At 38.7% G+C, this 14,055-nt stretch overlaps 1 protein-coding gene across 5 annotated transcripts in view; it reads left to right on the forward strand.

Moving 5' to 3' along the window:
• Positions 1 to 353: 353 nt before the first annotated feature.
• The window catches only part of pros (homeobox protein prospero), a 333,848-nt gene continuing 320,146 nt past the window's right edge, over positions 354 to 14,055 (forward strand). For 2 of the 5 annotated variants that reach the window (XM_069828358.1, XM_069828360.1), the window contains exon 1: positions 4,571 to 5,045. The gene's annotated coding sequence lies outside the window, so the exon portion shown is untranslated. Of the gene's footprint in view, positions 996 to 4,560; positions 5,046 to 14,055 lie in introns of those variants that run through there. The other 3 variants (XM_069828355.1, XM_069828357.1, XM_069828359.1) reach the window with 3 other exon arrangements.

Raw genomic sequence — 14,055 nt, forward strand, 5'->3', positions numbered from 1 at the left:
TATGAACTCGAAGGTACATAATTCAAAAGTGACGAAAGTTGGTCAAAAACACATAAAAAATTGCAATATTCCAAAAAAGTTTTATAATTCTGCACAAAATAAATTTCTGTTTACACCTCTACAGCAGAATTAGAAATACAAAGGTGCGACTGCGATACGTTTTTCCAAGACATATATTCGACCTCAAAAGTTGTGATAGGATTTCGTTCCGGGTAATTTATATAAAGAAATTATAAACTTTTTATTCGTGAAAAAATATTCTAACGCCATAAGACTCCACCGATTTTCTTTTTCTTAAAATTTCTAAAGCCATTCGTCTAAGTTTTGAAGCGCAGCAAATTGTGGGATCTTCGATTGTGTATAAAATTCAAGCATCCACGAAGTAATTCATGCTTAGATGTCATAAATTAAAGTTTGAAATTCCGGTTGCGGTATATTTGCCAGGCAGCACTCGAATGTTAAAAATTCAAACTTCGCGGTTCGTCTTCAAGTCCGACTCCTTAGAAGACGGGAGAATCACGTGGCCCGAAGAGTTTACAGCGAAAACCGTTTCCCTCAAGGATGGCGCCAGTAGATAGACAAACTCCCAATTTCGCCACCCCTTTCTTCTCTGTTTCCCCCCTGGACCAAACGCGGTGTATTTCTCGGATCCTCCAGAAGATGCCGCCTGGTGACTGGGGTCTGTAAGAGGGAGGCGGTGCCGAGGCGTCGCATGACATGCGCCAGGCGTCTCTGCCGCGCGCCACTCCCCCGACCCGGCCGGCAGCCGAGCAGCAGTCACGTTGCTGTCTGGATGCGGCACCTATCGCAAGGACTAGTGGTACCAGCGTGCCGCCACCGCCGCCGCCACCACACCGACCGCTATTTGAGAGGCGAGGGGGCGTGCCGTGTGTCGAAACGACGCCACATTCCAAGCAATTTTTACTTTTCGTTTCTTGTGGTGGTGTTGTGGTGAAGCCTGCTTCCCGGATCTTGTACGGAATCCTGCAGCTTTGGTAAGTACACAGAGAGAAATAGGTTGTGTGTCTTAAGAATACGTAGTCTTGTCTTAATCTTAACATTCAGACAAAATTTTTTCAGAAATAAAAAAAAATCGCATTCGAAAATTACTGTTTGTCCTAATAATTCTCTTTTTAGTTTTAACTTCGAATCCAGAAAAACTAATTTAGTACGTCTTAAGAATATGCAGTCTTCAATCTTAGTCATGGTCCCAACCTAGTTGAGAAACTAAAAAAAAAAAAAAAAAAAAAAAATAGTAATAATAAAATAATAAAACTCATACACAAAAATCGCTATATGTTACATTAGGTTATGTATTTTTTCGGCTTTCTTTCGTAAAAATCATAGTCTAAAAAATTAGTAAGCTAAGTCTTAAAAGCACGCAATGCTATTTTAATCTTTCCCTTCACCCCTCTTATAAATGTATAAATGCTCACATTCAACAATCGCCGCGTGTTACAGTAGGGTTCATCCCCTTTTGGACTGTCTTTGTTACAAAATCATTTCAATCTCTTTGTATGGATCACGTATCTAAGTTGCGAACTGCAAGGAGCTAACAAAGCTAGCTATTCCATCAGTCTTCAAACCTCTTGTAAGGACGTGAGAAAGCACGTGCCTTTCAGATTTCTCCAAATTCGTGTGTTTGTTACTGTCAAGCGCTACACATACGTGTAAAAAAATAATCTCTCATAGTCCCAAATATAAGTAAGATAGGGGCAAGAAAATTAAATAAATATCTTAAAAACACAAGAAAACCTTTCCACAACGTGTAGAAGGTTATATTTTATGTGTGAAAATCTATTAGACATAAGAAAAAAATAGACGCGTATAAAAAGTGTGGCGCTTCTTTTGTTCGGAACGGTTACTAGGGGTTGATCGGCGGAAGGCGGCAGAGCGGCCGGGGTGGTTGAGACGCGTCGCCCCGCTCGGAGCGTCGCGCGCAACATGCGCTCGCAAAAGTATCGTGACGCTCCTGTGTGGACTTCTATTGTCTTGATATACGCTTGCTATTCTCTGCTATCCTCTCCTTCAAACTGTTCATACTAATCGAAATTAACAACGATTAATCTAACAATAGTTTATAACAAAATCTTTAACAAAACTTGCACGGTTATTAGCAAATTCAGAAACTGATAGATGAAATATATTCCCTCAACAATAAAAATTTATTATGCAATGTGAAATCTATCTTTTTGTTCGAAAATCATTTTCTTATTACAGTCTGGCTATATCCTTGTTTCCCAAAGAGCCTTAATGACGTAGCTAAGTTATATAGGGATGCCTTTGCGTTATCTTAACTTCACATATTTTGTCTTACTCTACTCATCAATAGCCAATGACACGCAAGTGTTCTTTTAATCACGATTACGATTAATAATATTGTTATGAAATCTTATTGGCTATGAAAACTCTTTTCACAATCACCTCTGCAGTCTGTACTGACAAACCACAAACCATAAACCCAGTTATCATAAACGTTTACAATTTTGAAAGAATAATGACGGTGATAGTAACGTTAAAGATAATTACTGAATTTATTACATAAATACAATGCGTGTTTGAACGTGAACTTGAAAGTCCGTGTAATGCGCAATGTCCACAGAAATATGAATCTGAAAAGCCGAATGAAACAACAACGCTACTTAAAACAATATTTATCAAATCGTTCACATATCCGTGCCAAATTACATATATTATTATTATTATTATTATTATTATTATTATAACATTTCAAATATCTACCGTTGCTCCAGCGTGCGCAATACCACTTGTCGATGCTGGCAATACTGCTCATCCCGTCCCTTCTTCTCTTTACTGCTAGTAGCTTTTATCTCTACCGAAACAACGCGGGTAAATATTCAGACCTACTCGTATTTAAGTACGTGAGGAAACTACATCAATATAATAATAACATATTACAGTACGTAAAATGAATTATATATAAAAATCAAACAGAAACACTAAGCCATGAAAGATCACTGAAACTTACTGTTGTGGTGGTTAACCCCAAAATATTCTCAACTGATAAGAGCGGCGTACATGCATACATTGAATTTGGTAAGGTTTAACGCGGATTGTCGATTAACGGAATGGTGATGGTAGTTGTGGTGATAATAACGATTATGACTATGTTGTGGTGCTCACGATCATGGTCATAATCGTAATAGTAATAATACTCATGCAATGTATTCGAAAAGCAGCAGTTATAGGTAATGTAAATAAACATGACGAAAATGTATCATGTTAAGGAAGCATCCTGCCTCCATAAAATATGAGTAATATGTAAATATAGTACGTGCATAAGTAAAAATAAATGTTATATTTCGGAATTTTAAACGATACAAAAACTGTAGAAAATATTTTGAGAATATTAATTTAGTAATAGGCCCTAGTGTTTGTTTACAGTTGTAGAAGTAAGAAAGTAAACGAACACTTGTTAAGCCATTTTCTAATAACGACATTTAAAAGTGCAACATAATTTTTGGAAAGAATATAAAAACGGATGACTATTTTAAGGTTTTTTGTGCCTGAGATAGGAACAAGTACGTCGTCATCACAATAGAGCACGAAGTGCTGATCGTGAGACGCATAACCTGTTCCCATGCACGCTTTGTGGGAATAGACGACTGACGGGCGGGTTGCATGAAGATCAGGGGAGCTCGGTCGGGGTCGGTGGCGGAAGGCGAAGAGGCATCTGCCGGCAACCCGGCGCGGCGACTTCCCCTGCAGCGGGCACTTGCCTCGCCACCTGTAACGGCGAGTAAGTTCCACCGTACCTCGGGGCCCCGGTCTGGCACTCCGAAAACACGTAGCCGTGCCTCATATCAGCTTGTGCCCCGCCGCACGTAGATCGGAATATTTCCGAAGACAGGCTGCATGGATATGTTGCATCATTGACGTATGTGTCTGTGCCCCTTCCCTCCCCTCCCGCACGGCAACAATGAGGGCCGGCAATTGTATCGCCGATCGCATTGTGTGGCCGGCCACATACTGTACACAACTACTACGACGAGCGAGTGTCAGTCGTAACTGATCGAACTCTCTTTCAGCAACTTGCTGAATAGTCGATTGCAGCATCACAAGTCACTCATTGGGGTTGGCAACCCAATATTTATTTGTGACGCGCCATAATAGAAAAATTATTGTGACGGACCGACAGGGCGCAAGGGGGTGAAGACGGAGGGTGGGGAAGGGCACGAGATGTGTGATCGCGGAGGTTCATTATCGTATATCGATCGGGTGTGTTGTTTTTTCCTCACAAGTGGCGAGATTGGAACTTTATATTGAGACCGCGAGTGTCGGTGCCGATATCGGTAACCGAGAAGGAGGAGGGGGTGGATGTCCGAAGAGAGAGAGCGCGTCGAAGGGGAGGAAAAGAGATCGCTATCCCCTTAGCACTTTTTCCCCCTTTTCCTCCCCCTCCAGTATCCCTGTCGGGATGAAGGCAGAGCGGATTGGAGGAATGGGGAAAGAAGGGAAGGATGAAAGCGGAGAGAAGAGGGAGGGGGTGGTCGCGGCGGCGGCGGCGGCCACCGACATTCCCGGAATGGACTACGGCGCAGGTCCTTAGCTTCTCCAACCCCGGAGCCGCAAGTTCCTCCGCGGACTCCGCTCCGGTGCCGAGGTCTTGCAGTCGCGACTCAAGTGTGCAGTGAGTAGGCGGCATTCTAGTTGTTCTTCTTCACAGAGCATACAGTGAGACTGACACTTCCGCCTCGCCTCATGGGGTGCCAGCAAGGCGCCTCCCAGCAGCAGCGGCTCTCTGCGGGACGGTGCGACCGCCGAAGTGTTGACGCCTGTTTGAGTGTTAGTGGTGGCCAGTGGTGATATGGCGTGGTGTTCGGGAGGACAGGTCGAGTGTGGGACCCATGTGTGACTTGTGTGTTGTTATACCTCCAGTACTATGATGGACTTGCTGAAAGTGCACGATACGATACGTCGCCGGTTTTGACCGGCGGCGCTTCCGTTGCTTCCTTGTTACGTTAGTTCTTTTAGTAAGCAACGCGACGGCTTGCTGACTGCTTTTAATCTGGATCCTTGCACAGGTAGGACCGGTGCGAGTTCTGACGCGCGTGAAAGAGGACTTGATGCTGGTGCGCTGTCCTTCGTCTTGCATGAGTGTTTATCTGTTTTCCCCGCCTTCTAAGCTTGTACCAAACTTCCAAGTGCGAAAGTGCGAACTTTACGTTTATTTTTATAGACCACCGCTTCCATAAGAGGGTTCACAGTTACCGCAACACATCCTAAGAACTTCAAATAAATTCTCAGAACGTCGCTCTACGAATCCGATTGGTGTGTACATTTTTAATAATATTAATAGCACATCCACGATCCAAAACATGGGCATTGACATGCTCCTGCAGTCAACCCGGAAGTAACACACATTACGACTGCAGACTGAAACCTTGTCCAGCGTAATAACACTTCACAACTCTAAACGCGGCTGATGACTAGTTCTAAAATTTCTTCGGAGTCCTCAGCGCGAATTTGTTAGCTGAAAACCAGCTTGCGGTTTTGCGGGAGATGTGACCGGCATCTTTAGCGAGGTGCCGGCCCGTGCCCGGGTCTCCGTGCCCACACGGATAGGCACGCCGAAGAAGAAGCGGGCGAACGTCTTATGATCAGCTACATACAGTTACACCTTATTACCTACACAAACATAAACATCCTTCATTCTCTTTACCAATTATATATTACACCCAAAGGATAAAATGTGATTATGCCTGTTAATCAACTGTTAGTCAATTTTAAATTATTCCCTTATATTATTTATTCCCGTTGCATCTTGCATGACTTCATGTTTGTGATTTGCTACAACTGATGCATGAAAAAGCTACATATCTGATCGCCGTTACCGGTAATCAAAAGTGATTATGTTTAGGGAAGTGAATTAAAACAACCTGTATTGTGGTATACAAGGAATAACTAGAGTACGGTAACAGAGATTGAGTGTCTTTTATTTTTTCTCAGTATAGAACCTAGACTGTCCATATTTCTTTATATCTAAACGTTGATACCATATCTATTCATTTCCCTTTCTTTGTATTTGGTATATGATGCATGTAAATCTATATATCTAATCGTTGTCGTCAGAAATCAAAAGCGATGTTTGGGAAAATGAGGAAAGTGTAACCGCTAAATTACATTATACGAGAAATGCCTAACACAAATCGAATTATATTCTGTTTCTATCAGCATAAATTGTTATAGGCTACGTTCAAGTATTTTTTCTTAATAGTTTAGCATTTAAAATCGATTTCTCATTTTTACTTGATAAAAATGTTTTTGGAAATGATAAATTAGAAATCAAACGAACTGTAAGAAACAAGTGCATTTTATTTATCTTAAATTATATATTAGATATCTATCACCGCAACTTCAAATGCCAGGTTATTCGAAATACGTTCCACAGCTTCAAATTCAGTTCCGCACTTCACAACTGACCCTACTCGAGGAGAATGCATACTTTTAAGTCCGCATGGAGGAAGTCGATTCGTTTCGCAGTAAGACGGCAGAAACAATCGGTGGACTCGGTCAAAACATCCGATTCAGTTATTGATCTGCCTTGTGCTCATCCCCGTGCTTGCATCATTCAGGCCTATACGTGCGTCGGATTGACCTTTTTAATCCTCGTTCATGCTGAAAGAAAACTTAGCAGAGTTGAATGAGTAGTTTCGTATGCGGGATCCTCTGTCATGATCCATCGCAATGAGATCATACGCACGGATTACGATGCCCTTAGTCTTCCATCTTCGTGTTGCCTGCACGAAGTGACAGTAATCTATACCAGCAGCAAGGGGTGGGAGCTGCTCTCTCTCCCTTTGCTTGTGACTGTGGTCATAGGCCTTCGCTTCCCTTCCCACACAGCCCTGTGACCGAGTTAGACCCTCGAAAGTGCTTATCAGCCTATAAAAACCACCCTAATGTGTGTATACCACTTTACAAACATTCACAACGGTGATGCATTTTCCTATTTCCTCAACTATGGAGTGCAAATTTGAAGGAAACATTTTTGAAAGTACGTAAATGTGATCTTTTTCTATATTCGCACTTACAAACTGCACCACAGCTATTCAGAAACGATGGCATGAAAAAACTGTCATGATTGAATAGGAATAATATAAGAAATCGACGTAGGTACTCCAGAGAACACATAATCTACTCTAAAGCATATTTATCTACCACAGATCTTAGGGGAACTGTCAGGAATCGAAACTCTCCTCGAAAATCTGTGAGCTAATGAAACTAAATACGAATCTATACCAGATTTACAACAACAAAAAATCGCAGATATAATGTATAGAGATCAATGGTACAGTAATAAATAGAATTACAACCATCTCCACAAAAATGTTTCATTTCTAACGAACTTCAACTTCAAATATTTTCAAAGCAACGGTTTTCTGAAATAAAATATACATTACTAGAAAATAGTGAGTTACAGTGTATTAAACTGAAATAGTTTTGAAATATTCAACATTACAAAACCGTCGTCAACATAAGCAAGAGAATTTCCCAACTCAGCAACTGATTATTTATTGTTTTACACTCCAGTAAGACAAATTTTTATATGATATAAACGCAATGCATGTCCTAAGTAAGGTCCTTAATTTCGCATGTCGTGTCCTAATTCTATGTCCTCACGAATCTGCATGTTCATCCGTATGTTAGCATGGATGTTGTATTTTCAAATAAAATTTTCGACTAATGAAGAAACTAGTACAGTTGTATTTATTTACTTAATTCTTCTGACAATTTTATACGTGTGAATATGCAAATTCTAGCTCTTTATGTGCCGTAGTTTGCAGCAAAGCGCTTCATCTTACATTTAATTCTTTACAAAGATTTAATCATAGCTTGAATATAACTGAGTTTCTCTTTCAGTGAATGGCACCAAGATTGTTTGGCTTAGAACTAAGATTTTACGTTCTTGGCCCATTGCACAGAATATCCTTTTCGAAACGACCACAGAAAACTAAAATAAATTCACATAGGCCTACAGTCACTCGCTGTATAACTAATTCATCGTGTTCAAGCTCTTTTAGTTTCACTTAAACCTCAGAAGAATGCGCTACTGAAATATTATTGGTTAACTTGTATATCCTCGATATAATACATACGAAAACAAATTTAGCTTTTTGTTTTCAGTGTTATAGGTACGAATTTAGAAACGTTAATAATAAAATTATACACGATAAGCTAAGTTACGAGATATTCAAATAATCCGTATTTGAAAGATCGGATAACGTGTTAAATTCTTTATTATCCGTAGATCAAAATAAATTTATAAGACAGGAATACAAATTAAGTAATTCGAAGTTGAAATTATAAAAGTAGTAAAACTGATGAGAGTTTTTCATAGGGTTTTGATGCAGTTTTTTATATGAATTCAAGTGTCATGGCATAATTGTCGTCGAAAATCTTCATTCTTTCTTATAAGTACTTATTTATGTCGGAATGTTTGTATTTGCAACAAAATTATTTCGTACAAATTACTACAATTGAAAGCCATGTAGCTATCGTCTTAAATACGCGGTGTTAGAATTTCCTCCACAGATCAATGACAGAAGTGTAAAATCGTTCACGTGTTGTATCACGTATTTGTGTATAATCACATAATATTTAACTTACACGTTGTAGTATCATATTTTCCTACTGTTCAATTACAAGTATTGCAGCTGACTTCAGTTATGCAAATAATATTTTGCATGTTGCTGTAAACAAAAGTCAAATGTATTCACTTAAAGTTAGGTACAAGTCAATTTGAGCAAATATAAATGAATACAAATATTGTACGGAATTACAAAAATTTTGAAAAAAAAAAACAATCAATATTATTGAATTTCTCCAACAAAAATAAACGCGACAATCGAACAACATGCTTTTCTTGTTTTTAAGTTACTTGGACTGTCTGTTTACATTTGGCATTTTGCATTTCGCTGCCTTGAACCTTGCAAGTAACAGAAATACCAATAATAAAATTAAAAGGCGAGAGACTAAGAGAAGAGGACTAAAAGAAAAAGATACCGCAAAATCACAACGAAAAATCGTCGGCGAATAGACAATTCACAAGAGGACATATCATAATTTTTTCCAACTTCGTCGTCTTTCTTTCTATTGAATCTTTTAAAGTCCTTTACGCGGTAGTTAGCTTTACGCAATCAGACTTTGTCACGGTATAAAGTAACTTGAGGAAATTGACATTCGTGACCGCTCCACCCCTCCTACCGATCATGAGTTTTTCTGCTGTTAACTTTGTGACCACCTCCCAGCTTCAAAGAAGCATCGGTTTGAATAATACACTACACTGACTACTTTGATAAATTCATTCCCTTAAAAAAAACTCTCCCCCGTTATTTAGAGTTAAACTTTATTTTAAACGCGTAAGAGACTTTCTTTCTAAATCTTTTACTATCTGTTACTTTCACTGTTGAATCCCTAATAATGAAACTCTGGCTGAGAAAACGTTTCTTTATTCAAATGTCTCATAAATTTGCCTCCATTCAGCAAACCATAAAACAACAGCTGATGTAACGTTTTCCCAATAACTACACACATACATACACACACACACACACACACACACTCACACCTCGTGGGATCAGCTAAGGCACTTGCGTGTGAGGAGTGCAACAAAGTGTGCGCATCGATGAACGCGCACTCTGCCGTATATTTCAGGAAACTGTTCGTCGATTGGTGGCGCCGCAGGTCGTGCGGAGGATATAGGAACTACAAGGGTTAGGGGGGATGTTACCCTCTAAAAAATATAGGAGGGTTGGAAAACTTTTTGGGGTTGAATGAAAAGAGAGAGAAAAAGTAGAGATAGAGATGTTCACGAAGACGGAGAGAAAGTACGAGAATAAGGTCGTGCTATTTAGCCGAGAGCCCATGAATAGTGGCGTTTAAAATTGGGTGGGGGCTTTTGCTTTTAGAAGTGCAATATGCAATCCATTTGATCGCATTATGCTGAGCAGCAGCAATACGAGCATCGCTCTGCGCTCTGACCAGAGTCAACTAAGTGGACAGATGCTGGGACAGCACCGCTTTGTGGCTACGTCTATTCGGCGGACGCATAATAGAGGCAACATTATTATACATAATTGTGTATGTCTATCTAATCCACTGCCGTAACCCCGTGGCTGTCAGAGTCGCGTTACACATGCCTTTCAACCTCGTCTCTACAATTTCTTCCTCACTCGCTACATCTGATCATTAACAAATTGACGTGATCTTAGAATCACAATTTATTTTTCGTTTTCTTCGTTATGCGATTGTGATCTATTATTACAATTTAGAATGACTGTGAATTATATAATGTTGGCACCGGAAATGGAAATATCCCAAGAAAACGTCCAACATCGCATTTTTAACCATGAACTCCACTTGGACTCGCCGATCTCGATTCTTCAACGAACTGAATAAAATTTCATTTAACGTATTTCTGAACTATAAATTAATCACGTGAAGCCAGTGTTAATGGAAGAAAATTTAACTTCTCTGTCTTTATTGCTAGTCTGTAACTAATCTGCGTTTTCGGAAACTCAAACGATGAGGCTCGAAGTTTCGGAGGGTTATTCTGGATAAATCTTACCTTCAGAATGATTTTCTTTTCTATAGTTTTTCATATCATCTTCTTTGCAATCTTGCCCACACGGGCATTAAAAGTGTTAACGTCTTCGTATTCTTTCTGATTTGGTAACATTCATAGGTCTCCTTTTTATTCTCCATTATTATTCGTACTTCATCACGTAAAGTTTTGCAGTTCACTTTTTGTACAATGTCCACTTTAGTTCTTCGGAAAATTTCATTTGACTTTACTTGTAGCTGGTCTCGTTTCTGTAACTTATTCATAGAAGCTAATGGGCTTTATCGACGATTTATTAATCCTATTTGTAAAATATGTAGATATTTATTGTGTCATATCAAGCCATTTCAGCATCCAGACACGCATACCACTTGCAGTTCCTTCTACTTCAAGCATTAATATTTGGACCCATTGTGGCTTCTTTCCATCGCGTCGTTTTTCAATGTTCTATGCGTCTTTTTCCTTGTGGTCGAAAAATGCATAATGCCTTTTGGAGTTCGATAATCGACGTTCATCCGACGTGGGCTAGCCATTTGGAACGAGAGTTACAGCATCTTTTCAAGCAGATTTTTTTCCGTCTTAAATTAAGCATTGTTGTGTCAGTTATAATATGCGCCTGTCATTTCCTTCCAATAAAATTTCTCAGAAATCTCATCTCAATAGTTTGAATTTAACTACTGTCTCTGTTTTTCTTTGCTTATGTTTCACGACCGTACAAACTAGCCGTCATTGCAGCGTTTTGTAAAAGTTTCATTACCAATTCTAATTTATTTTAGTTCTCAGTGCTTTCTTTGTATTTGTAGTTTCTTTCATATAATTCTATTCATTTCATGTGCTATGTTTGCTCCTTCAGAGTAGGTGATATTATGCATTCGAAAAATTAAAAACATTTATTCTTCGATATGTTTCCTCTCAATTCCCAAGTGATCTTACAAGCATTTTCACTTCAAAATTGGAATAACATTTTCGTGTACTTTTCCATTCGTCCGAAGCATATTCATTATTTTTATGTAATATTTCACATCGTCGGATTTAAATGAATCCTCCGCAGTTTGGCTAGAAACTGCTTCTTCAAATGACAAATACACACACTTATAGACGTAGTCCGTCAAGGGCGTCCAAAATCTCTTCTTCCTATGGGTAGTACCGGTATTTAAGTGCCGACTTGTGAATCTGGTTCCTATTCATTCTTTCTAGATATCGGTGCCAATTTTGCTGATAAGTTTTGATATTTTCTACTTGCCTATATTTCCTATTTTTAATTGTTTGCCTGGTTTCAACACTTCTCTAATGATTCAGTCTTGTAAAACCTATATAATGGTCGTAAAAGTCTTATTTGTACTGCTTCTAATATTTGCCTGTCCCTCCTACTTAATACCCACACTTCACTACTATGCCATATAGAGTAGACTTTGAGCAAATTATATGCAAACGTGGTTTTGTACTAACTGACTTCTATTTAGCAAAGTGACGTTTTATTGTCATTTAGTTATTTTATTACACTTTAGTAATTTCAGGTCGGCATGTCTTTCCTATTAGTTGAGATTATTTTTCCTCAGTGTGCAAATTGAGAGATTTGCTCTGTTATTTTGTTGCAAATTACTATTTTAACCCTTTGCTTAAGTTTCCTACATATCCCCACTGCTTTGATTTTTTAAGTAGATATTTTCATATCATATTTAGATCCCATGTAACAGCGCAGTAAACTGTAAAAATAAATTCTTCCTTGAGTTTTTCCACTTTGGTAAGATGTGCTCTCAGCTCTTTTCTTTATAGTGTTTCGAACTGAACACTCGCTACTCCTTGACATGGGGTCATCACGACGTCGGACCTCCTTCCGAGACAAAACAAACTGACAATTGAGAAGATCAATACTTCAGGCATGACTCGAACCCAAGACAGTGGCTCCAATGCAATGTCAAACTTGCGCATCTCAATCACACTCGGCGACCAACAAGAATAAATTATTCATATCAATTATTTGATGGACTTTGAATGAAGCAATTCTGTTCAGGATCCAAAACGAGTTAAGTCCCCACAGCGATCTCAATATACAGAGGTCACAAAGCGGGTCCTTGAGAAAGAAGATGAAGGCGATAATAACGCCGTAATGAATTCGAAAACAAGTAGCCTGGAAATAGCTTGACGGTAATGCCCGAAAAAACTCAACAAGCAACTTGCCTCAACCGGGCTTGAATCCGGCGTGCAGCAGTCCTTTGATCGAGTACCAGTGATCGATAATATCATGTTGTAATATATCACTCGCCCTCTGTAATCCAGTGATTGGTCCGAGTTTCGCGGGTGCAAACCCGTCCGACAGAAAAAAAAATCCTTAGCATAGCTTCCACCGGGAGGGAAGTAAAACAGTGAGTCCTATGTCGTAGATTTATATCAAGTAAAACAGTGAGTCCTATGTCGTAGATTTATGTCAAGTAAAACAGCGAGTCCTATAGGCTATATCATAGATTTATGTCAAGTAAAACAGTGAATCCTGTGTCGTAGATTTATGACAAATAAAACAGTAAGTCCTATGTCGTAGATTTATGTCAAGTAGAACAGTGAGTTATCATTGATTTATGACAAATAAACAGTGAGTCCTATGTCGTAGATTTATGACAAATGAAACAGTGAGTCCTATATCATAGATTTATGACAAGTAAAACAGTGAGGTCTATGTAATTGGTTTATGACAAAAGACTAAATTCTACGTCGTATATTTATGACAAGTAAAACAAGGAGTTCTATGTCCTAGATTTATGACAAGTAAAAGAATTCTGACCCTCATAGAGGACTTCACGAAAAATATGTTGACCATTTATCGCCCACGTTGAATTTCTAAGGTGAATAACCACTGCAGTAAAAGCGTCGCTAAATACTCAAATACTATGTTATCTAAACTTCAGAAATAAATACCTACAGAGAAATGTCACAAATTAATATAGTAAGGCTATTACATCTAAATTATTATATTTAGTTGAAAAATATCATTACTTGAAGAATACTTTGATACGTTCCGTCTTCATTCTTATGAGATTTCTAAGCAAAACACAGTGGAGCTCCTGGCCATGTAGTTGGCAATGCGTGAGAAAACACAGGACAAACATGGCCATGTACTGTGAAAGGGAGGGGTTTAACATTTGATCAGTAAACTACAATTAGAAAATATATTAAATCTTAGCAGAATACTGTAGAGCATCAAGAATCAAATCAAAATTTAAATATAGCCTATTAATATATCGTTTCCGAAAATATTCAATCTCTGATTGATATCTCGAAACAAAACAATACATTATGATAACTTGAAACTGTCATTTCCTTCTTTTTCTAATTCTACCACTCTTCTTTAAGTCGGACAGAATTTCTCTGTAGCCAAAATGGATGTTAAAGCTTTCTACTTGTAGATGTTAATTTTCTTGTGTTCGTTTTCTTTTCTTGCTATTGCTGTAAGGGTCACCGTTAAATCAGACTGC

This window comes from Periplaneta americana, chromosome 6, assembly GCF_040183065.1.
Source record: "Periplaneta americana isolate PAMFEO1 chromosome 6, P.americana_PAMFEO1_priV1, whole genome shotgun sequence".
Taxonomy (NCBI): Eukaryota; Metazoa; Arthropoda; class Insecta; order Blattodea; family Blattidae; genus Periplaneta; species Periplaneta americana.